The sequence below is a fragment of the Castanea sativa genome, chromosome 10 (genome assembly GCF_040712315.1).
Source record: "Castanea sativa cultivar Marrone di Chiusa Pesio chromosome 10, ASM4071231v1".
Lineage (NCBI taxonomy): Eukaryota > Viridiplantae > Streptophyta > Magnoliopsida > Fagales > Fagaceae > Castanea > Castanea sativa.
Window position 1 is genome coordinate 13952925 of NC_134022.1, and position 26151 is coordinate 13979075.

Genomic DNA, 26151 nt, shown 5'->3' on the forward strand with positions numbered 1-26151 from the left:
AATCTTTTACTATGCTTAATCAACCATGCTACTCACAAGTAAATATCACAACATAAATAATTATAAAGGTAATTAGCAATTGGAGTTTATTGTGGGACAACTTGTATTATACAAGAAAAAGAGAAGCTTTGAAGTCTTGAATGAGAAGGGAGCTTAAGGAAAAGAAAAAAAGAACAAGGTTGAAGTGTCCATTAAGGCCCCTTTGTTTTAGTTTAAACTAAAACAAAGGGGCCTTAATGGACGCTTCAACCTGTAATTTATTTATTTTTTAAATGCGGCTTAATCCATGATAGGAGAAACGAGATATAAATTACTAGTAATTCTTCAATAACCCAGCCAAACACACCTTTAGTATCAATCTCTATCTCAACAACCAAACGGATTAAACTAATACAAAGCATCAAACCATTCCTAAGAGCCCAAAACCTAGGCATGAACACCAGATGCTACCCCGATAGACCAGGTGAAATAAGACTAACATTATGTGTTAATATGAAAATCACTAAACACATTCCCCACCCACTCTTTTTAAAAAATATAAATAAAGTAATACCACTCCAAAATAGAGACGAAAGTCTTTGTTGCTGGATTACCACAAAAGCAATAAAAAATAAAAAAATAATGGTGAAAGGATCTCAGTGGTATCTTTCTTCCTATTTTGCAAAGGCTCTTTCTTTTTATATGTATGTGACCCTTCAACCTGAAATGTCTCAAGTATCAACACAACTATAAGTAAAAGATTGCTCAAACTGAGAGAGATGGAAAAAACACAGAGAGGAAAAATGGAACGAGGAAGAACAAGCAGAAGTGGATATCTGGATATATTAATAGTAAATATAATACCAAAACATATTTACAAATAAAAATTCCTAAAACAAACAAGAATTAAGAAAACAAGTCAGGAATAGAGTAGAATACTTACAACAAATTCTAAAAAGCGTAGCAAAAATCTGGATGCTCCTCCGGTAGTCTTTTTCCGAAACCCTAAAATTCAAATCCAATAAAATTATAATGATAAAAAGCTCACATAAATTTAATGGTCTTGCAATATCTACCAACTAGAATTTCAATGACAAGGTGTCAATGGTAAATTGAACGCCATCCCCACTCTGAAGAATATTGGTTCTTGTGGACATTGTCCCATATTATTAAGAAATGAGTTTAATTTTATAACAACATCTAAATTATTTTAAATGGAGTTGGAGCTTGTGGTTATAATATTTAGGGTTCACCAAGAGTCTTGAAGCTCAACTGGAATATTTGGTGTTTCTAATGAAGACATCCATGATTCAAAATTCAAATCTGTCTGCTCCTAATTATCCATGTATAAATAAAAAAAAATTAAAAAAGAAAACATTTAAGGGTTAAGATCTTTCCACTTCCATTGTTGCTTTTGAATTATAAATAACACGTAATTATTATTAAAAAGAAAACCCAATTCCTTCGTCTAATTGATGGATAGAAATGCAATAGCAAGTTGTGTAATTAATGCTCCAATGGAGTTTTGAATTCTCCATCTAAACATAGACATTTCAGCACTCACCTTAGATTAATTAGTTGGCCAACAAATCCTTAGAAAAAAAAGGTCGGTAAACAAAGAGGCATTTAATTAATATATATGAAATTGTCAATAATAGTTGGATTCGATTCAGATCTATCTGTGAGAAAATTATATGTGGGATATGCCAATATATTGAGTGTTGCATCCTAATTCATTTTCATAACCTCCATTTGCATCAAGACATGGCACAATTGCTTTCCATTTAAAATAACCAAATCTGGTTTATGATTCAATGATGATTAGCCATACTTTTTTTGGTCAGCATCAAGTATCAACATATCCAAAGTTTCAAACTAACTCAATGGAAAAAAAGGTTGGTTGTTCCTCAATTACCTAACCATAAATGTTTAGCAAAGCTGTAATAAGTTCATGTTTTCAACTCATGCTTATTAGCATTTTTGATGGGTTCACAACTATAAGTTATCCAGATCTTTTGTTCCTGCAAGTCCAAGGAATAAGGTTTTACTATAGTTACAATCAAATAGAAGATCCCAACTTCAATAGTTCCTTACTTTTTTCTTTATTTTTTTATTTTTTTATATTTTTTATTTAGTTATCAAAAAAGCTGCAATAAGTTCATTAAAAAAAAAAAAAAAAAGTAAATAAGTCTGCACAGTATACATGTAACGATTGTACTGTTTACATATAAAGGAGTTACGTACACGTATATCTTTTCTCCTTCATTCGTTGTAAAATTATGAGTCATACACAGCCACTGTACCCCTTTGATCTGTACAACTTCTTCATTTTGAAAAGCTGCTATCACCTTCAATTAATGAAAGGATTCAATAAAGGTTTTATTCATCAGTTCTCAACTTCTTGTTTTTCTCTTTAGGTACCTATAGCTACCATTAGGCATTAAGTGACTGTTCTCCTTAGGGGTGTGCATGGGTCGAATTGGGTCGGATTGAGAGAATTTTTTAACCCAACTCACCATGGTAGGTTAAAAAAATTCGACCCAACCCATCACATATGTCCAACCCAACCCAACCCACGCAGATCGGGTTGGGTTGGGTTGGGTTGAACTTATGGGTTGAGAATTTTTTATTATTATTATTAAATTGAACTCATATTTTTTTATTAATTATATAATGTATTTAAATATATATTAAAGAAAGTAATAGGATTTTATATTATATATGTTTGTAGGAGTTGATAAAGTGCTCTACAACTAGGTTTTAACTTTAAAAAAATATTTATTAAATATATAATATATTTTAAATATATATATTAAAATATGGGTGGGTCGGGTCTGGTTTGGCGGGTCTATAATTTTATGACCCAAACCCAACCCGACCCGCTACAAATTTTTTTTTTTTTTTTTATAACCCAACCCAACCCACCAAGCCCTAAAAACCGACCCAACCCGACAGGTTGGGTCGGGTCGGGTCGGATTTGGCAGGTCGGTGGGTTTTCTGCACACCCCTAGTACTTCTCCTTCTCCACCAAACCTTGGGATCCAATGTGTACATACTATTTAGGCCGTATGTTTTTGGCATCCTTCCACTTATTAACTAACTTCTTTTGACAAGTTTCTACTTGATAAGTTGGATTTTAAATTGTTCTTCAATCAAAAAAACAAAACAAAAACATACAAAAACAAAAAAAAAAATCTTCATTCAAATTGCTTTCGGATAGTACTCACACTGTCACACATAAAATTAATTGTGAATACTATAATGTGCTTGTGAAAGATCTCACAAACAAACAAAAGAAAAAAAAAACACTAATAAACAAAGAGACAGAACTAAAGAAAAACAATATTCTGTGAATACAGTGAAGATTTTTAGAAGAATTCAACAAGAAAGAAGAAGACAGAGATAGAGAAAGAGAGAGAGAGAAATGAAAGGTTGAAGAAGATTGTTATTAACAACAAGACTGAATTACAAGCTCAATAATATACATCTGAGTGAGAACTATCCTATTTATATAGTACAATCTATCACTAAATGGAATAGATTAAGATCCAAACTATGCGGATCAATTCCCGTGATTTTAGGAACTATAACTGCCTCTCCAATTGACATTCCCTCCAACACTAACTGATACTTGAACTCACAGCTAGACGACACCATTTTTTTTTTTTTTTGTATTCTGGAATAAACTCCTCAGCTTAAGTCAAAATAGTGCGCATCATTTAAGACATAAGTGAAACGATGTACATAGACCATTAGTGAAACGGTGCATGTTGGGTTATCTTTATCACTGTATTAAAGGCTAACCAAACAAAGTTGGGAGGTTCTTCAACATCCCCCCTCAAACGACAAGGGGAGGAATCCACTAGGAGTTTGGAACGGATCAAGAGGAATGGAGGAGCAGATAAGGGCTTACTAAACATATCTGCTAAATTATCCTTGCTTGAGATAAAACCAACACAGAGATCTTTGCGAAGAATCTTCTCTCGAATAAAATGGTAATCAACTTCCAAATGCTTGGTTCTGGAGTGAAAAACTAGATTTGTATAGAGAGCAATGGCAGATACATTATCACACCAGATAACAGGTACATAAGGAAGAAAAAGCTTGAGCTCTTTGAATAAAATGTGAAGCCAAGAAAACTCAGCTGCAAAAGTAGCCAATGCCCTGTACTCAGCCTTTGTGGATGATCAAGACATAGTAGGCTGTTGCTTTGCAGACCATGAAATAGGATTAGGACCAAGAAAGACCAATAAGCTAGTGGTAGAGTGTCAAGTAGTAGGATCCCCTGCCCAATCTGCATTAGAGAAAGCAGTGAGGGTTAAGGGACTTGGGGAGAAACAAATACCATGATTCAAAGTCCCCCTTATATATCTGAGAACACGCTTAGCAGCCTCCAAGTGAGCAAAAGTAGGCTTGCTCATGAACTGGCAAAGTTGATGGACACTAAAGGCCAGATCAGGCCTGGTAAAGGTGAGGTACTGAAGAGCACCTACCAGGCTTCTATACTTAGTGGGATCAGACATGGCAACACCAGAATGAGGGACCAAACGAGATGATGGACAACAAGGAGTCTTGATAGGTTTAGAATTGGACATATTGAACTCGTGCAAAATATCATAGGCATATTTGGACTGAGTGAGAATGATGCCATACTTAGTGGGAGAAATTTGAATACCCAAGAAGTAGCTCAATGGCCCCAAATCTTTAAGTGCAAACACTTGATTGAGAGCAGTAATGAATGAGAAAATCTAAGAAGGATTGTTTCCTGTAACTATAATATCATCCACATATAACAGAAGGTAGATGATAGTGCCAGAAGAATGAAAAACGAAGAGAGAGCTGTCAACCATGGAAGTAGTGAACCCCAAGTGTAGAAGATGGAAAGTGAACCTTTCAAACCAAGCTCTAGGAGCTTGTTTGAGACCATACAAGGATTTATGAAGCTTGTACACATAGGAAGGATGATGAGGATCCACATAACCAGGGGGTTGATTCGTATACACATCCTCTTTAAGAATGCCATGTAAGAAGGCATTAGAGACATCAAGTTGCCTCAAAACCCAATTGCAACTCATTGCAATAGCCAAATTAAGCCCCACTGTAGCAGGCTTGATAACAGGACTGAAGGTCTTATGGTAGTCAATCCCAGCTTGTTGATGAAATCCTTTAGCCACCAATCTGGCTTTGTATCTTGAAATAGAGCCATCACTGTTCAATTTTAGTTTGAATACCCATTTGCAACCAACAATATCGACATGAGGAGGAGCTGGCACCAAGGACCAAGTGTGCTGCCTTTGTAAAGCTTGGAACTCAGCATCTATGGCTTCACACCACTTGGGGTATTGAGAAGCAATTTTATAGGTTGGAGGTTCAGTAAAAGTGTAAACCATGACAGCCTTGTAGCACAATTTGGATTTAGGCTTAGAGATGCCACTCTTAGATCTGGTCTGCATAAGATGTTGATTGAGAGGCACAGATGGTACAACCTGTAAATTTGAGGTAGAGGCAGTGGTAAGCACTGAGGAAGGCAGTGGTAGGCATTGAGGAAGGCAGTGCATCAGTAGAGACACCAAAGGGTAGAGGAGGCAAGGTAGGAGACTATGGACTATGAATAACAGGTTCAACTTGAGAAGTAGTGGATGGAGAAACATTTGTGGAAGGGGTAGAATGAGGAGCTAATGTGGAGTTAGTGGAGACAGGATGAGGACCTAGAATGGAAGAGTGATTGGTAGAGTGAAGAAACAATTGGTTGGACATCCAGGTGAGATCAGGAGACAAAGAAGAAGGTGTAGGTGATGATTGAGAGGTGTTGGTGTAAGAGAAAGGAAACTTAGATTCATAAAAAAGGATATGTCTTGAGGTATACAAGTGTTTAGTTTCAAAATCTAGACACAGATAGCCCTTAGTACCCACTGGATAACCAAGAAAAATACATTCTTTGGTTCTTGGTGCAAGTTTATGAGGGGTATAAGACTTGAGATTAGGATAACATGCACACCCAAACACTTTTAATTGAGAAATATCAGGTGGGGAAGCATAAAGTTTAGACCAAGGAGAAAGAAACTTAAGAATAGGTGTAGGGAGTAGATTGATTAATGTGACAACAGTGAGGACAGCATAAGACCAATAGGAGGAAGGCATTTTAGCTTGTGATAAAAGTGTAATTATGGTCTCATTAAGGTGCCTATGTTTCCTTTCAACAAGACCATTTTGCTGTGGAGTGTAGGGACAAGAAAGATGATGAATAATTCCATGTTGCAAGAGATGTCTTGAACTCAGTAGATGTGTACTCACCTCCACCATCTGATCTAAAGACTTTAATCTTAGCAGAAAATTGGTTTTCAATCATAGCTTTGAATTGAACAAACTTGGTAAAGACCTCAAACTTGTATTTTAACAAATTAATCCAGGTAAACCTGGTGTAATGATCAATGAACAACACATAGTATTTAAAACCATTAATTGAACACATTGGAGTAGGACCCCACGAATCAGAATGAACAAGCTCAAATGGACTTGATGCAGTAAACTGTGAATTAGAAAAGGGTAAATTGTGCATCTTTCCATACAAACAATGTGTATTATCTACAACAGTACACTTATTCAAATGAAATTTGGCATCAGGAAACAAATGTTTGAGAGCTTGATTAGAAGGATGACCAAGCCTCACGTGCCAAAGAGTTTTATTTAAAACAGTACTACTAGACACACTATTACAAGCTTTAGAAGACAAAGAAAGCTATGTAGCCTTGTAAGGGTAGATTGGATAAACTCCATCCTCATTCCTGCCCTGGTAAAGTATTTTCCCTGTGGCTAAAGCCTGAATGGAAATAATGTTTTCATCAAAATAACACCAACATTTATTGTCAAGATGGATTTTATGAACTGAGGCAAGATTGGATGCAATAGAAGGGACTCTAAGCACATTGTTTAGATGAAGTGTGGATTGAGGAAAAGAAAGAGAAGCACTACCTAAGTGTGTGATAGAAAGATTTTGTCCATTGCCCACAGTAATCTGATCTTGACCATGGTAAGGTTTAGGAAAACTGAGATGATTCAGAATGGATGTAACATGATCTGTAGCAGCATTATCAGCCAGCCAAGGTTGATCTTGAGTGAGACAAGCATTTGATGCAGGGGCCATAGTTGCAAGCTTGGTAGAAGGATGCTTTCCCTGGTAAGCATAATCTATCCTATGGTAACAATCAAGTGCTGAGTGACCAACCTTCCAACATATCTGACAGATTGGTCTTTCTGACCTAACTTCATTAGAATTAGGTTGAGCCTGCTGGAACTGATTGAATTGAGTGAATTGAGAAGACTGGTGAGGTGATCATTTTCCACCTTTGCCACCTCTATTATTATAATGGCCTCTGCCACTTCCTCTATTGGAAGATGGATTAAAGCCATTGTTATTAGGCTTTGGAGTTGCTACTGCTGTCATAGCAAAAATTGTATCCTTTATCTCAGAACCTTCATTTAAAGACTCTTTTTCTACATTGAGCAGGGTGGAGAGTTCATCAAAATTCAAAAGAGTGCTCTTGGTTCTTATAGCTGATTTGAATGCATTGTACTCCTTAGGGAGTCCCTTGAGAGTAATGTGGAGCAATTCTTCATCATCCACAATTACTCCAACAACTAGCAACTTATCTCTAACCACTTTGATTTTCTGCATATATACATCCACAGACTCAGCACCTTTCTTGAGATTGTGAAGCTCACCTTTAAGGTTCATGACATGTGACCTTCAAATTGAAGAGAATCTGTTCTCCAAGACCTTCCAAACTAAGGCTGATGAGCACCCTACAGTGAGTGCTAGAATAGAAGGAGTCAAGGTTGAGCTCATGAATGTTAATAAAGCCTTCTCTTTCAATTTCCACACCAAGAAATTTGGATTCATCACAGCAGTGTATGAACTAGAAAGATCTTTGAGAAATTTGTCAGGTACCAATTGTGGTTCTTCAATCAACTCAAATAAAGAGTAGGTTTCGAGCACCATTGTAATCTGATGCTTGCAAAATATATAGTTTGTATTATCCAATTTTATGGTCATCATATTGGTCATATTAGAGAGAAGAAGAAGTGGCTGATTGAGTACATTCATTGAATAATTTGGAGTTGATGAAGATGTTGAAGAGGAGGCCATTGTTGAGCTTGTTGAAGTTGTTGTTGCCATTGCTTCAGTGACAATTGGCTCTAATACCATGAAGAAAAATCAATATTCTGTGAATACAGTGAATATTTTTAGAAGAATTCAACAAGAAAGAAGAAGACAGAGATAGAGAAAGAGAGAGAGAGAAACAAGAGGTTGAAGAAGACTGTTATTAACAAGAAGACTGAATCACAAGCTCAATAATATACATCTGAGTGAGAACTATCCAATTTATATAGTACAATCTATCACTAAATGGAATAGATTAAGATCCGGATCAATCACTAAATGGATCCAAACTATGCGGATCAATTCCCATGATTTTAGGAACTATAACTGCCTCTCCAACTGACATTCCCTCCAACACTAACTGATACTTGAACTCACAGCTAGACGACACCCTTTTTTTTTTTTTTTGGAATAAACTCCTCAACTTAAGTCAAAACGGTGCGCATCATTTAAGACATAAGTAAAATGATGCGCATAGACCATTAGTGAAATGGTGCGTCTTGAGTTATCTTTATCACTGTATTAAAGGCTAACCAGAAACAGAGTTGGGAGGTTCTTCAACAAGAACCACACAAAGGAGTTATGTGATTTGATCTTAGGCCTCTCTCTTTAAACAATGATCGTGCATAATATAAAAATGATTTTTTTTTATTATAAATTAAATAGAAATACTACACTTCATTAGATTCTCACTCCCATGTTCTTATACCCTTATTCAAAAAAAAAATAATAATTAAAATTAAAATTAAATTTAAAAAGTTCTTATACCCTTCACTCTTAGGACTCATAAAGTCTTGATTTTTTAATTCAATCACGCCTGGTACAAAGGGCCAATATCAGACAAATGCATTTATTTATATATTAAACTTTTTCCCCAATGAGATAGTGGGTTTAATTTAATCCTTTTATGTATAATAATTTAAATTCTAAGGTTTCATGATGACTTTAACAAGTTATAAGAATAAGGGGGACTATATAGACTTGAGACCTAAGTCAATTAAGACAATGATGTATTTTCCTCTTCAAGAAGGTGACCTCTCTTATTAACTATTATATGTCTAGGAGTGTACAAATACAATTATATAATTGCTTAGATCATTTAGTTCCCATGCGTAATTTATGATGTCTTTAAAGCTACAAGCATAGGTAAAAAATCAAGGACTCCTATGTACACCTGGTAATCAAACCATATCAACAAGTGCATGCCACACAAAGGGATGTCACTACAAAAAAAAGGTTCTATAGCCGCGTTTTTAAAACGTGGCTATAGCTCAGAAAAACGTGGCTATAGGACGATTTGGTCTATAGCCGCGTTTTTTTAGGCCACGTTTTTAACAGTGGCCTAAAATGCGTAACTATAGGCTTGAGGGGTCTATGGCCACATTTTTTTAAAGGCGGCCATAGTTGTGGGTTAAAGCCGCGTTTCAAAAACGCGGCTTTAGACTAGGATTATAGCCGCGTTTTAAAAACGCGGCTTCAGCCCATCACTATGGCCACGTTTTCAAAACGCGGCTATACCCCTGAATACTTCATAGCTGCTCTACACCCTCAGTTTCTCTCTTGCCTTCAGCTATACCCCTGAATACTTCACAGCAGCCTACTCTACACCCTCAGCTTCTCTCTTGCCTTCAAGAAGATCAAAAGGAACACAATTACACTAGGAACATTTTTTTCCTTTGACTTTCCTACACTTTCTCAGCAATGAAACACAAAATTGATGCCCAGAGTTCAAACAGCAGGATATAACAATCATAATAACAACAATATTTCAAAACATAGAGACTTTCTAGTTTCCACAAAGCATCTATACACTGAAATTCCAAAAATTTATTTGCCTACATCACAAAAATAATGCTATTTTTGTGAAGGCAAACAGCCTCCCAATGTGCCAAACCTAGCATAACTCATCAACTTTATATGAGAGGCAACTTGAGTTCTTTTGTATCTATTATTATTTTTATAGGCAGGATTTTGGAAGACATCCACAATCACTTTGGCATCTATCTCAACAATAAGACAAGTGATATTTAAGGTAATTCCAACAAATATAAAGGTAATTCCAATCAGCACTGAAAGCCAATAATCATAGATCTGACAGTATAACAGTATCAACTATTATCCTTACCTCCAAAGTGATGACTCCACAAAAATGTCTTTCCTCTTGCTTTTTGGTGTACCCAAGCTGTAAAATAAATGAGAGTCCAAGAATGCGTATGGATAAACCTGCTCTCCTACACCAAGAATGATTTTTCAGCCAATCAAAAAGAAAAATATGCTCTCTATGTAGTTATATGTTCCCCAAGAATAAAACCCAGTGATATAAGGCATATCTGATTCGTGGAGAAGAGTTTTTTTCTTTTTATATATTTTTTTATAAGTAATAATGAATTTCATTAAAAGAACTCTGAAATGGTTTCCAAAAGAATTACAATCTAAGATTTACAAGATCCATGAAAACTACTAAAGAATTTACAAGTTATCCCACCAATTATAATACAACATTCAAATAAAGAATGCAAAAATCATTTTGAATTATACCAAGTTACAAACTAAAATCTGAGAAATATAAAGCACGGCTTTTATATTTGACACCTTTCTTTATAGCACATGTAGTTTCAGGTGCTTGTTTCTTCTTTTTCAAAAGGTCATAAAGTTATCCCATTCTTCCCTTGTTTCAAGTGCACTTAATTTAAATACTTCCAAAAACTAGAGAGTCCAAACCTAAAAGAGACAAGTAAAAAAAATTGATGTCATCTATAAATTATACACCTTGATAATATTTTAAGTTTTACCTCAACAACAAAACTAAATTTATTTCTGTATTACAAGACCAACTTAAAAGTAAACATCCTACAAAATAGAAACCAGTGTCATTGGACATAACAAACTACCAAGCTGATTAATTCTTTTGAAGGATAAACAACAAGTTTTTTATTGGTTTGCTGAAAGTGGGTAAAAGTACAGTTGTATCAAGGAAAAAAACAAGATTTCAAAAAGTTGTGCATAAGCAATGGAACTAAAAAGCTAATCCAGATGCAAGCTTAAGTATTTACTAAAGAAGCAGAAAATAACCAACATTTACTCAACTCTATCTCTATCAAGACAAAACCACTCTGCATAATAGAAATTTGAGTACTGAATAAGCCAAAATGGACCAAATATTCTAAATTGGACCAAAGTGGCTGAAATGGTCCGAATAGACAAAATGAACCCAATGGACCGAATTGAGTCACCAATGCAGTTAATAGAAAATTCTAATGTAGAGCCATATCTAGTCACTTGCCATTGCAACCAAAAGAGCCAATGGTGCCTCTCCAAATGGCATCTTTATTGTTTTCACCAAAGCATTAGCAGATTTTTTGGTGTGAGCTAGAAAAATTCAAAAGAACTATGAGATTTTTGTTTTCTTTTTGATAATTAATTTGTTATAAGCATTGGCTTTTGTCATCTTGTGCTAACAGTATAACTAAAATTCTTTGAATCTAGAACATTCCTTCTACAATGCGCACAAGATTTTGCAAACGTTCAAAATAACAAGACAACGGCAAAGTCAAAATAAATATATAACAAGAATTAGAGAAAAAAACAATGTCCTCAGGACAATACCAACATGCAAAATAATGAAACACCGTATGGTTACTATAAGTAAGACTTACAAGTTAAATATTCAACTGAATTCATTCAGAATAGTGAAATGAGTAACAAAGAGAGCCTCCTTAGATGATAATGGGGGGTTAAGCTACACTCCTAACTCTTAATGCAGTACATCAACTTTACCAAACACAAAAAGAAGTTCTGAAGAATCACAAACTTACCCATACGCCTCTCTTGTGTGCTCCATGTCTTTGGGCCGTCAAGCTCTTCGTATATGGCAGGGCATAACTAATCCTATAAAACAAAAGGCCAAAGGCAAACAATCAGCAACAAAGTTTAACAATATGAAATCCAATTAAGTGAATTTCAATCCAAATTCTCAAACAGCAAAATGGACAATAAGTAAATATATCGCTTCCAATACGATTTCTCTCTAGTAAACCTCTCTAATTCTCTCCTTAAATCATTAAAAAAAAAGAATAAATTCCTACGTCTAAAAAAAGAAGAAGCGTAAAGATAATAGTGGTTTGTTATCAAAGAGTTTGTGTTTGATTTAAATTGGGAAACCAAGTAGCATAATCCCCTAAAAAAAGAAGAGTAAACTCCTACCCCTAAAAAAAAAGCGTAAATTCTTATTACCTGAAGTTTAATGCCAACATTGACTCAGCCAAAGGAAAAAAAAAATATATATATATGTATGTATGTATGTATATAACATAAAGTAAAAATAAATCTCACCAAAAAAAAAATGATACATGGCATATTTACTTGATTGCTTCAATTAAATTTCACCAAGAGACTTCTAATATTAATGAGAAACTTAAAAACAAAAATCAGGTAGCACAACAATCAGCTCCCTTCAGTTGGCTGGTTGGCTCCAAGAGGTTGATAGCAGCACCTATTTGAAATTCATTGAGAAGTTTTCTCAAGCACCTGGCGTACATTCCTTTTAAACCCAAAACAGAGCCACCCATTAAAAGAGCAAGCCACCACCATTACAAACAACCAAATAAAATCATACAAAATCACAAAATCCAACAAGACTATCCCATATTTTGGTTCTCAACGCAACAAGACTATCAAACTACCCATTGAATTCCAACCACCCAATAAGCTATCTATCCACTCCTGCCACCACCAGCACTGCCAAAATCTGATTTGGACAACAAATAATTTATTTGTTGGGAAAAATAAGAGAGCATTTGAAACCATGATTTCAATTTCCTACCATGAAATGCAGGCATTTGAAAGCATTCACCTACTATTATCAAGCACATTAATGAAGCTAACGTATTGAAGTAAATAGAGAGCATTGTCTAGATGAAGGAGACAAAAGAAAAATAAGTAAAAAATCATGTGATTTAAATAAATATATAAATAAAATAAAATACCATACCTACCTTTTCTACATATTCAACTACGGTAGAGTTAATCACCTCCTTGATTACTTGCATGGTTAGAGCATGTGGAGGCCCCTCCATAAAAACCACAAGTACATGGAGTGCTACTCTAAACTAGTCAACCACAACAAAGGATAGTTAAATAGTCATTAAATGATTGGAAGCCACTTCTGTTGACTACTGTAACTCTTCATGGATGACCATATGCAGTTAGAAAACAAAAACAAAAACAAAAAACAAAAGAAATGAGCTTCTCTCCATGATAAAATATACACCTTTTGCAAGACCTCAAAACTCAGACTCAGTGAACTATTAAAGCAAACCCCAAAACCCTCATACAATATATGAACGGATATATATATGACCCAAATTATTTAAACTAATCTATAGTACTTATGAAGCACTTAAAAATAAGCCCATTTTAAACAGAGACATTGAAGAACTCCAATCAATGATATAATAACTCATAAATCACATGAATTAATTCAAAGTGGCCAAACCAAACATAAAACCTCCATCACGTTACAACAATATGATTCCTTAAATCTCAAATAATTGGAGTAGTAAAAAAAAAAACAAAAAATGTAAGAATCAAATAGTATACATACCAAGGTTATTGTCGAGGGTTTTGGTGAACTGGTTGAGAGTTGGGGGGACCTTGAGCCTCTGCTTGAGGATCCGCTTCTTCCTCTGAAGCTGAACAGTCTTAGGCTATTTGATGAATCAGGTCAGATCTCTCTCCGGTGACAAAGCCCCACCGATCTCAACATCTCGTCCAGATCGACGACCTTCTTCAACAACCACCACCGCTCCGCCTCACCGCCACGCGTCAACATGTACAACGTCTCCCCTCTGTTGTCTCCTTCGATGCGATTCTCCATCGACCACGACCGCTCGATCTCTCCCAACAGATCCATCTCCGTCTCCCCACACGGCGGCACGTCTGGCACTGTCAGCAACCCTCACCACCACCACCAGATCGTGAAGCGCACTGCTCCTCAGAAAAGAACCTGTATATGCTCTCCTACCACTCACCCCGAAATTTCCATATACACCCCTCTACCTGGATATATAAAAATCATATATAATCTCTCTTATCAAAGCCAGAGGGTTGAGATCGGAGATGGAGGATGAAGGTTGAGAGATGGAGGTTTAGAGGGCGAGGGTTGAGATCGGGCTTGAGAGGTAGAGGCTGATGTGCGATTGAAGAGGCTAGGGTTGAATTTAGACAGAGAAAGGTTCGAAGGGCTTAGATCAATGCCTTAGGGGTTTTTTTTCTTTCCAATTTATAGTAGGGGCTGTAGCCCCGTTTTTTCAAACGCAGCTTCAGGGATGCTTTAGGCCACGTTTACCAAAACGCAGCTTCAGGTTGACTATGGCCGCGTTTTTAATAAACGCGGCTTTAGGACAGACCTATAGCCATGTTTTATAAACGTGGCTTCAGTCCATTCAAGAAAAACGCAGCTGTAGAACCAACAAACGCGGCTATAGACCTGGTCTTAGGCTGCGTTCAACACACGTGGCCATAAATCTGGTGCTGTGGGTGCGTTTTAGGGAAACGCAGCTTAACTAGGGTCTTAGGCCGCATTTTTTCAAACGCGGCTAAAAAAAACGCGGCCTAAGACCTGCGTGTTTTGTAGTGTGTAACAGTAAATCCCAAAATAATATGAGTCTATTCATGTAGGCTTCATCATTCATACATATAATTAAAATGATAATAAATCAATGAAAAATGAAAGCTAAATTAACCTTAAGAAAACTGCTATATCAATACTACAAACAATGAGAGAAGCTCAAGTCAGCTGCATATGCAAACTAACCTTCTTGACGACTGTATCCAAAAGCTCTTTAGGACACACAACATGAACAGGGTCAGAAGCAACACCCAGTGGATGTCCAAGAGACGCCCTGGTATTCAACCAAAGTTGTGCACACTGACGAGCTAAACTGATTGAAGAGAAAAAAAAAAACACGCACACACATACACACAAAAAAGAGGATAAGATAGAACGGAACTCAGGAGGACTGGCCTAAAAGAATCATGTGCTTAAAAACAAATCTTTGTTTAGGCCTAGACCACGATATTAACAATTATACATCAAAACATTAAAATTATTAAAAATTGTGAATTCAATTTGTTAAGGACATATTTTATGTAGTTGGTTAATCCTTTAATAAAATGCACTTTACTTGTAATTAAGTAGATCTAGGATGTGCTTAATATCTCAAGAAATGTTGTTCAAGTCTAGTATTAAAGCCATGAAGATTGGACCATGAAACAAGTGAAGAAAAGTTGTTCGACACCTGCGGACAGATAGCTCGACAGCTGCTCGACAGGTAGCTATCTATCGAGGTATCTATCGAGGTTACGAAAATCAGAATTTTCAGATCTGATTTTCGGCCCATGCTTATGTATTTGTGTAGGGTTTCTTTTCTTACAACCCTAGACATATATAAGGCTTATTTTAAAGACTGTCACATAAGAGAATACATAGAGAACATATGCAAAAGGTGACCGAAGCCTTATTCTCTCTAAAAGAAGCTACTGCGTCTTTGCGCCTTAGGGTTTTGTAACCAAGTGCTTCTTGATCTTCATTGTTGATGAAGTGAAGAACTTTGCAGCCAACATTCTTCTTTCTCAAGTTGGTGAGTAAGTCACGTACTGGGATTCGTGCAAAGGAGTTAGTCACGTACTGGGATCGTGCAAAGGAGTTAGTCACGTACTGGGATCCGTGCATCAAAAGGGTGACGTTCATATATTTAAGAGTTCAGAGGTTCTGAAGCAGTAGAAGGTTTCTGTTGTAAGTTCATCTACGGAGATTGTAGAGTCTAGGGACAAAGGTTTTGTACTAGATCTGAAACTTCTTTTTATGATAGTGGATTTTTTTTCAAAAAGGTTTCCTCTTAGGTTTTTTACTGTGAAACTAGTTGGTTTCATTGGTTTTTCTGAGTCATCATATTTTGTCTTATTTATTTTTCCTCTGCATTATTTATGATATTGATGTTTGTTTGTTTTAACAAGTTTTATTTATAATAAATCTAATTAACAACTTGAGTTTAAAACTTGTTAATTCTATCAACCGGGGTCTATTTTTCCCAACACAATCATTTAATCTTAATTCTATTATAGTGCAGGATTTTGATAGCAACCCTAGCTGTCTTATGTTTTTTGTATTGATTGTCACTCCTTTGAAACTCATATTGTGCTTCTCTTTTTCTTAGCTTTGATATGTCAATCTCCTTCTCTTTATTTTTTATTTATTTTATTTTTTATAATAATTATTATTTAATAGTTACAACAATGAAAGAGAAAGAATTCAAATTTTGGTTCTTTTCTTAAAAGAGAGCATCCTATTACATTAAGCTACAATACTCTTAATTGTTATTTAGCCTCTTCAAGATTTAAAGGGACTACAACATTTTGATATTTGGTATATTTACTATTTAGTTCTAAAACCTATCTGTGACTACAATTTTTAATTTTATGAGTATGGTGGTAAACTCTACTCACTAGAAGTCTAGAACACACACAGGGTTGAAATGTATACAATGAGTGCAATTACATGAATTGTAGGAGTAGAAGAAAATTTAGTTATGTTAGTCTAACATTAAGTGGTAAAACTGATCTTGAATCATAGTTTAACATACATAGAGAATGGAAGCAAAAAGTGTTCACTATCACCAAAAGTTAATAAACAGAGAATAGAAGCCATAATGCACCACCACTAGGTTATGCCCAGTGAATCATCATATGCAAGAAACAACATCCATCGATCTCAAGAGCATGGCATGTCACAGGCTTAGTAATCACATACGATGATATGTAGTTCACTCTATACCACGCATCCCACCTTAAATTGCTTGCTTATCAATCGAACCAGCCCAAGCACTGCATGCACACAAATTCATCCTAATGTGCCCTTGACTATGGCAGTCGCTGCATGTCTTACTCCAGCTGATATTGCTGTTGTAGACATCTGTTTTTAATTTTTCTTAATTTTTTGCATTTTGCATAACATGATGTGAGCTTGAGAGTTCCATTGTTTGCCCAAGTGGGCCAAGAATTGTGTCTTATTCCTGATTGAGGTGCAGGCTACCTAATGCGATTGCAGTCTCCTCAAAGAATTACAGGCAGTGAATTGGTGTGTTAGGTTACTTCTCCAAAGACTATTGTCAATGAAGTCTTTCCAAAATGTTGAAGTTGCTATGTAATTGTGTATGATAAATGAATGGTAAGTAGAAGTATAAAATAGAGAGCACACATAAAGGTTTATGTGGTTCAGTCTAACTGCTTATGTCTATAGTAAGAAAGCCCTTGGCAAGTACATGAACTAACCATAAACTAACTTAAAAGTTAATATGCTTGTTCTACAAGTACATGAACCTACAATTGGTTTGGGCCACTTGGGCCATAATATGCTAACACAAAAAATTCATTGACAATGGAGGTCATTATAACTAAATAAATCGTCCTAATACTTTATTAAATAATGATCATCAATTAAAAAAAAAATGAAAATGACTGATTTGCAATGCTAAAATTATAATTTTGGGCGACTTTCTAGAGGAATTGAGCCCCTAGCCTGTTCAATTCAGCACATGGCAAGTTTGCCAATATCTGAGGCTAGTCTTGCACGTAGTGTTTTCAAATTATGGATGCATAATCTAATGCAGAACCTGTAGATGTCCCAAACAATTCCTAGAGCCTATTTTTAATAACAATACCAGATTTTCAATTCAATATGTCAACTTATAATGTAAACTAACATTAAAATAATAATGACAATAAATCTGAAACAATAATCCCAGAAGTATTCTTATTATAAAAAAAATTACGAGGCCATAATAAAAAGGGAAAATCACTGCCTGAACACTAGGTCCACTACTACCAGCAATATCTGATATTCTGCTAGAAAAACAATAAGACAACAAACAATAAGACAAGTACAACTTTTTGGCACATTCTAATTCTAAACGTTTTAAACATTTCTTAAAATCGAATTACTTGCAACCCATACCCATGAGAAATCAACCCAAAGAACACAGAGAAGTCAAAACCAACTCATACCCATCAGAAATCAAACAAAAGAACACACAGAGAAATCAAAACCCAAAACACAAACCACGATCCAAAACTACAGAAATCAAATGGCACAAATAAGTCCACAAACCCGAGATTTATGAGATGAAAGGTCCGTTTGGATACAGCTGAAAGTGGAAAACTGAAAACACTGTAGCAAAATAATTTTTAAATATGTGCTGCGGGTCTCATTTTTAATTAAAAAAAAAGCTGAAAATGAAATTTGTGGGTCCGTGAACAGTGCATGAATGCACTGTTCACAGAAGAAAGTGGCTGAAAAGTCAGAAATATACTGCTACTGTTCATAAACAGTAGCCGTTTGTCCCCTGAAAAGCGTGCTGCAGCAACAAAAAAAAAAAAAAAAAGTGAAACGCAGGAAAGTCAACAAGTGCAGCTGGGAAAAAAAAAAAAACAGCAAAACGCGCTTGGGCTAAACGCAGACGCCAAAACGCTGAATCCAAACATAGCTGAAAAGAGATAGAACACTAAAAAAAAAAAAAAAGGAAACTGTAACTATGGCAAGCCCTATTTCTTGCAAACCCATTTGCACAGCCTCCGCAATATGAAACAATAAACCCAAAATCCCAAATCAAAAACATACAAACAGAGGCTACATTACACTCGTTCACATCTACATACATACATGGCCACATACCCAGAAGAATAGCAATACCCAAACCCATGGCCAAACAACCATAAACAAACGCACACATGCGACACAACTGAGAGAGAGATCGCAAGAGGAAAAGAGAGGTACTGACCTATGATGGTTGAGAGAAAGAGAGCTATGAGAACGAGGTTCTCGGTGGCAGCAGTGGCGTTGATCAGAGGCGGTGGTGGCGGCGTGGTGTTGAGAGTGATAGAGAGCGAAGGTTTGTTTGAGAGTGAGAGTGATAGATCGATTTGATTAGGGATTAGGGATTTTTTCTTCAATATATATACCAAGGCCTAAAGCCGAGTTTTTACATAAAAACGTAGCTCTACAATATTCTATGGCCGTGTTTCCCAAACGCGGCTTTAGGTACTTCTATGGCCGTGTTTGCCAAACGCGGCTCTAGGACAACACTTAAAGCTGCGTTTTTACTCATAAACGCAGCTCTGATACCATAAGGGGGTAAGTTACAGGCTAAGGCCGGTTGAGGCCAGTGTGCGGAAGATAAAAGATAAAATACATGAAAATAATTCAAAATAAATGTAAAACAAAATATGGGGTATGGGAGATATATCCATGAAAATAATTCAAAATAATTATAATGCCAAAATAATCTGGATAACTATGGCGGCAGTGCCGACCAACTTGATTTTATGATAAACAGTAACTTACAATCCGACCGGGCCAAACTTGGCTCTGATACCATAAGGGGGTAAGTTACAGGCTAAGGCCGGTTGAGGCCAGTGTGCGGAAGATAAAAGATAAAATACAAATGAAAGCCGACTGAGGCTATTTGATTACAATGACTGAGTCACTGGATTACAACTGAAAATTAAACTCTTGGCTGGAAGAGGAGGGAATTTTGGAGTTGCTCTCAAGACTGGATCTTGTTTTCTCACAAAATTGGACCTGCCTCAGAATGGAGAAATGGCTTCCTTATATAGGCTGGAGGAGGCCTTGGATGCTGCTGGATGATTGCTGAAAATCCGGAGGGTAAATTGCTTTTACTGAGGTGAAAGCTGTTTCCACCGAAAGCAATAGTAATTCGGAATGATTGTGTCTGTGAACAGTAAAACTTTCACTGTTCATGCTACAGTGCTTTGTCCCCTTGCTTTTCTGGATTCGGACACTATTGAAATAGTAATCTGTCGGGGAATCTGCTGGGTGCGGATACTGTTTATGATGCGGGTACTGTTCATATCAGTGGCTGGTGCTGATTTTGAATAGTAACCGGATTGTGATCTTTTATCCTGAGTTGCTGAGTCAGGATGCTTTTAATCGCTGTCCAGATTATACCCGCTGTAGGGATCTTGGGAATCTTGAAAAGGGTCAATTGGACTGTGGTTGACTGATCCTTCAGAGGCAGTAGGAGAGATCTGTTCTTCTGACTCTAGCTGCTGGGAATGAGCTATGAGTTGCTGGGCTAATTCTTTTAACTCTTTGCTAGACTTTCCGGCAAGCTGGACGGAATCTAGGCTAGACTGAGATCTTGTCCTGTGGGCAATGGGTCTCTGAACTGGGGGAGGATAATCTTTGTAAACCTGGCTGATGATTGGATTAATCCTGAGACTGTCCCACCATTTAACTGAGAATTCTCGGTTTAAGAGGTTGTTGTCAATTGTGTATTTCCACATGCTGATCCAATGGACCTTGTACCTCTGGGAGAAGACCAGGATTATTGGGAACTGGGATCTGTGCTTAGAGGAGCTGCACCTTGAATCAAAGTATCTCAAAGCATCTTGTAATGGTTCTGGGAAGATTTGAGGGATGGATCCAAACATTTCCCACCATTTAAGGAACCAGGAGGGGGTTTGGCTATCAAAATCTTTGCTGAACATTAAGAACCATGAATGATTAAATTTCTGGTTCTGGAAGAAGAGTACTTTTTCAAAAGCATCCATGTAATCATAATAGCTGTAATGGAGTACTGAGCCTGATGGAGATCTGTAGTTTTTGAGGATCCTTAACAGGGAAGGATGCTGTCCCCATTCTTTACTACTAATAAAATCGGTGATGATGAACTTGTGATAGAGGACTATTGGGGGGTCCCCTTTGCTGTAGATGTTTTCTATTTGAGCAGATTTTTCCTGAGAGAGGATGCTCTTATAGAACTGGATATTTTTCTCCGGATGCTTGGGTAGGAAATGCCAGTTTGGTGGCAATACTTCCATGGCTAAGGCTAGGGGATCTGTTATATGAACTAAGTGAGGTTCAATATAAGAGATATGCTGGGTAAAGGTCTTCTTGACATAAGAGGATTGTCCTCCTCTTTGGGTTGGATAGAAAGAAGGCTTTTGAGTTTGGATAGGGCTAAAATGTTCTTCTATCTGATAAGGATTGATTGTTTTGGGTGCTGGGGAGGCTAGGGCTGAGCTGTAACTGGGCTGACCATAAGGCGGCCTTTCATAATTTGGTTTTGGAATTGTTGAAACCAAATATCGATTGGCAATGTTTGATGGTGAAGCAGGGTTATCCTGTCTGGGGTTTCTTGCTTGGGATGTTGGGACAATTTGGCTGGGGGTGATTGGGACAATCTTTCCTGTGGTTTGTGATTGGCTAGAACCAACAGGGTTTTGCTGTTTAGAGATCTTAGGGGGTTGGGACAGTTGTACGGGTTTCTTCCCGGACATCTTGGCTGTGACTCTGCAAAAATTCACGGGTTAGGAAATCAGGGATGCTGTTCTGGCTTCCTTCAATGAATTCTAAATCAAAGTCAAAAACCGAAAGGATGGCTTGCCATCGTGCAAAAATCTGTTTTGATGCAATGTTTTGAACATCTTTTTCCAAAACATGTTTTGCTGATTTACAATCAATTCTGATTAAAAATTTTTGATTTAAAAGATCACTTTGGAACTTTGAAATGCATAGTACTATAGATAATATTTCTTTTTTGATAGTACTATAGTTAATTTGAGCAGGAGTCCATATTCCCGAATGGAAACAAACTATTTGTTCAGGGGAATTGGGATTAATACGCTGGAGGAGGATGCCACCATAACCTATGTTTGAGGCATCACTCTGGACAATCTTGAATGAGTTGTCAGAAGGAATTCCTAAACAAGGAAGGGTTCTGACATATTGTTTGATATGCTGAACCACTATGGTATGAGCTGGAGTCCATGGGGAGGGATTGGTTCGAAGTCTATCAAAAAGGAGTTTGCATTGTTGCCTGAGATTTTGATAGAAATCAGAAATGTAATTGAGAGAACCTAGAAATCTCTGAAGCTGGGTTTTATCTAGGATTTCATCTGGAAACTTATCAGCAAACTGGATAGCTCTGTCTATAGGTTTGATAACACCATGATGAATCTCAAAACCTAAGAAACGAACTCTAGTTTGGAAAAGTTTGATCTTGGGTGCTGAAACAACAAGACCATTGAGTTTGATGGTATGGAGGAATGCTCTTAAGTGCTTCTGATGTTGTTCCAAAGATTCTGAAAAAATGAGTACATCATCAATGTACACAATGGCATGGCTGGAGAATGGATTAAAAATCTCATTCATGATATTTTGGAATTCAGACGGTGCATTTTTGAGACCAAAGGGCATCACATTCCATTCGTAATGGCCAAAGGGTGTGGTGAAGGCTGTTTTATACCTATCAGGCTCTCTGATTTGTATTTGCCAAAATCCACTCTTCATATCAAACTTGCTGAAAACAACTGCTTTGCTAAGCCTGTTAACTAAGTCTTTTTTGTTGGGAATTGGGTACCTTACCCATTCTAAGACTTTGTTGAGGGGCTTGTAGTTGATAACTAACCTAGGGACACCTCTCTCTATCTCAGCATTTTTCTGCACATAAAAGGCTGGACAAGACCATGGTGATCTAGATTTCCTGATAATTTCCTTTTTAAGGAGGTCCTCTATCTCAGCTTTACAGGTATTCATAAGTTCCTGGTTCATTTGGATAGGTCGAGCTTTGGTAGGGATATCCTTTTCATTGAAATCTTTGACATATGGGAGAGCTACCTCGTGTCTCTTTCTATGCCAAAAAGCTGTGGGTAGATCAGAGCAGACTTCCTGCCTAAGTTTTTCTTCAAACTTTCTGATCTCTTCTTGGAGGGTTTTACAAGCTAGTTGGTCCTCAACTTTCTTGTATCTGGTTTCTTCTTGGAGGTACTTAAGATGTATGGTCTTGGCACTAATTAGGTTTAAGATTTTGGAGATGATGCCAGCTTGGATGGTGCTAATGTTTCTAGGCACAGGTCCACTGACAAATTTAAACTTAACGGTTTGGCCAAAAGGTTGGGTAGTGATTCCTTTACTATCTACTGTGAAAGGGTAAAGGATGCAAAGGAAGGGATTTCCCAAGATGACCTTGTCAGTCATGTTTTTGACCAGAACAAATGTGGTTTTAAAACACATGTTATCTTGGCAAACATGGGCTTTAGGCAGTTTGAATTCAATCTGCATTTTTCCGCCACTTGCGGATGTTAACCGTTCCCTGGATTTTTTAAAGTATTTTGAGGGAATGATTCCTTCTTGGATGCAGTTGAGATCAGCGCCAGAATCAATTAAGGCTATGACCTCGAATTCAAAACCTTTGCTAATGACAATCCTGACTTTGGAATGCCATTTATGGAAGTTAATCCTAGTGATAGCATCTAAGAATAATTTGTTGCTGGGTTCATAGATGAGATCAGCTGTAGGGTTAACTATGTGACCAACTTCATCATCTGAGGAATTCTCCTTGTTGTCTTGATGAGAAGTGCTTTCTAAGGGTTGAGTTTCCTGGAGGGCTTTAAGATTCTGCTTTAAGGTCTTAATTTCACACTTGGTTTCCTTGGTCTCTTTTTGAAGGTCGTTGATCTTAACTTCCTTCTTGGGTTGATGGTTACTGGATTCGATTCTACTAGTTTCATCTACCGAAGGCTGTTGGGTTGGGCTAGGCTCCTGTGGCTTGGGGTCACCTATTTTTAGGTGAGAGGATTTGGTACCACAATCTCTCTTGAGATGGTCACGCTTATCACAACCATAACATTTTCCAGGCTTAGGAAGGACATGCTTCTTAGATCTTTTGTAAGCTTTGGAAATAGGCCGATGGGTTTTGCTGGTACGGTTTTCAAGCCTTTTCATTTTTAACCGTTTCCACTTGGCATCTAGAGGTTCATCTTCTGATTCAGAACTGCTAGAGGTTGTATGAATTTTTAACACCTTAAGCTGACTTATGGATCTTGGCGGAGAAACGGCTGGTTTCTTTGCTAGCTCTTCAAGTTTTTGGGCAACTATTTCTAAGGCTGATTTGTCCTTAGGGTAACTAAAGTTGGTTGCAGGAGACTTGACTAGGGGCTGCTTAAGAATTGGATTGCTAACCATATCCTTAACTGGGTTGGGTTCCTTTATGGTCCAGGTTTTGGTGAGGACACAAAACTGCTTGTGCTGGCCAAAATACCTTTCGAAGTATATGAAAAAGGGGACATTACTGGATATTTCCCTCATGAATGTCGTCCATGCTTCAAATACTTTTTCCTTTTGATCTCTGGTATAATTGGCTTTGTAGGCTCCTCTTTTAGTCTTGTTTTCCTCAGAACTAAACTCCTTACCTAAATCTTCTAGGTCAGGAACGAATTCTCTATTTAACACTAAGATATTCAGAGATTCCTCTTGCTGATCTGGAGGCTGTTCCATATCAGTTCCAGATGGGGATGGGGGGGATTGCTCACGATCGTCTTCCTCATTGACAATCGAATCCTGTTTGGCTGTGTAGCAAGGTGTGGTGAGTTGGGAATTGGGATGGTAAAGCCGTTTTACCTCTAAATCCTGAAACTGGTTTTCTAATTGTTCAAACTCCTGGTCAGAGGTTTGGCTAGAACTGCTAGAGGCTGATTGGATGTCAAGAGCATTAACTGATGAAGGTTCCTTTTTTACAAGTTCATCAAGCTTTTGGGTGACAATCTCTAAGGCTGTTTTATCCTTAGGATAACTGAGACTGGTGTGTCTGGTTGTGGGTAACTTGACTAAAGGCTTTTCTAAGGTTTGGATCGGCTTACTAGAGCTTCCTGGTTGGAGGATAACTTTGTTCTCGATCCTATCTTCTATTCTGTCAAGCTGTTTTCCTATGATATTTAGACACTGGTTGGTATAGTTGTTTTGCTCAATAACCTTGTCAACAAGCTGATGTCTATCTATGGTGGCCTTGAAGGGAGAGGCTATTATCTCAGTCCGGCGATGGTTGAAGGTTATGGCTTCTAGGGGTGGATGACTAGACCTTACAACTTCCTTGGTTGCATTGGAGACGCTCGTCACATCAGATTCGATGACAGCCTCCTAGGAACCATAGAAACCAGTCTTAGTAACGGACCCATCCATTTTAACTGTTTCCCAGATTTTAGCATCTTTCTCCATGACAGCACAGTTATCAAAGCTCTCACACTCAATATCAAGACCCATGGAACCCTTATGACACAGGGAACCAGTCAGATAGCCTTGATATACAGAGTTTACTACAAGTGCATGAGAACGAACATGAATGTTGGAGCACTTGATAGGAGACAAAAAGGTGAGACAACCCTCATCCAGACCACTGACCCTAGCGCCAAAATCAGGATTCCTAGAACCCTTAAATGGTCTGAAATCACTTTCCCAGCCAATTGGACCTTAGAGAATGAGAACCATACTCTACAGATCCAAAACCCAGCCCAGAACCCAGATCTAGAATTTGTCCAACAACTAGCCAACGGTACGGTTAGGTTAAGTTTCGACAGATCTAGGCTTAGCACTCCTCTAGACTATGAGTGTAGGCAACCTCTGGACACATCCCGGTTTAGATCTCCAATCGATCTACAGCAGCCCCATAGGCAGTCACCTATCTACCTTAGAGATAGAACTGCGTCCCAGTGTAGCTCAACTAGACCTCTAAGATCACCATTTCCTACGTCTAGGAGAGATTTAGGTGTTCAACTTCAGGGAGTTAGAACCAATTCCCAACTTATGGGGGTAAGTTACAGTAACTATATATATATATATATATATATATATATATATATATATATATATATATATGAAATTAGTCTATAGCCGCGTTTTAACATCAAGAAACGCGGCTTTCAAGCTGATCTGGAGTTGTGCCTTAAAAGCGCGGCTAGATGCAACTGCATTTTCCAAAAACATAGCTCAAAACCACTCTATAGCTGCGTTTTTGTAAACGCAGCTTAAAACTGCGTTTTTTGTAGTGTATACATACTTCTAATAATAATAAAATATATTGAAGAATACTGTAATACGATGTTCGAAGCTAAGTGGTTAGACAAAGAACCACTCGACTAGGAAGAGACACGAACACATG

At 37.2% G+C, this 26151-nt stretch overlaps 1 long non-coding RNA gene across 2 annotated transcripts; it reads right to left on the reverse strand.

Moving 5' to 3' along the window:
- Positions 1 to 598: 598 nt before the first annotated feature.
- On the reverse strand, positions 599 to 14282 carry LOC142613072 (uncharacterized). Of its 2 annotated transcripts, XR_012840229.1 has the most exons (6): positions 13743 to 14282; positions 13135 to 13248; positions 11956 to 12028; positions 10266 to 10371; positions 923 to 984; positions 599 to 700 (listed from the first exon to the last, which is right to left on the reverse strand). It is a non-coding gene; the product is annotated as an uncharacterized LOC142613072 (long non-coding RNA). The 2 variants fall into 2 exon arrangements; XR_012840228.1 differs by lacking the exons at positions 599 to 700; positions 923 to 984 and adding an exon at positions 9603 to 9766.
- Between the last annotated feature and the right edge of the window lie 11869 nt (positions 14283 to 26151).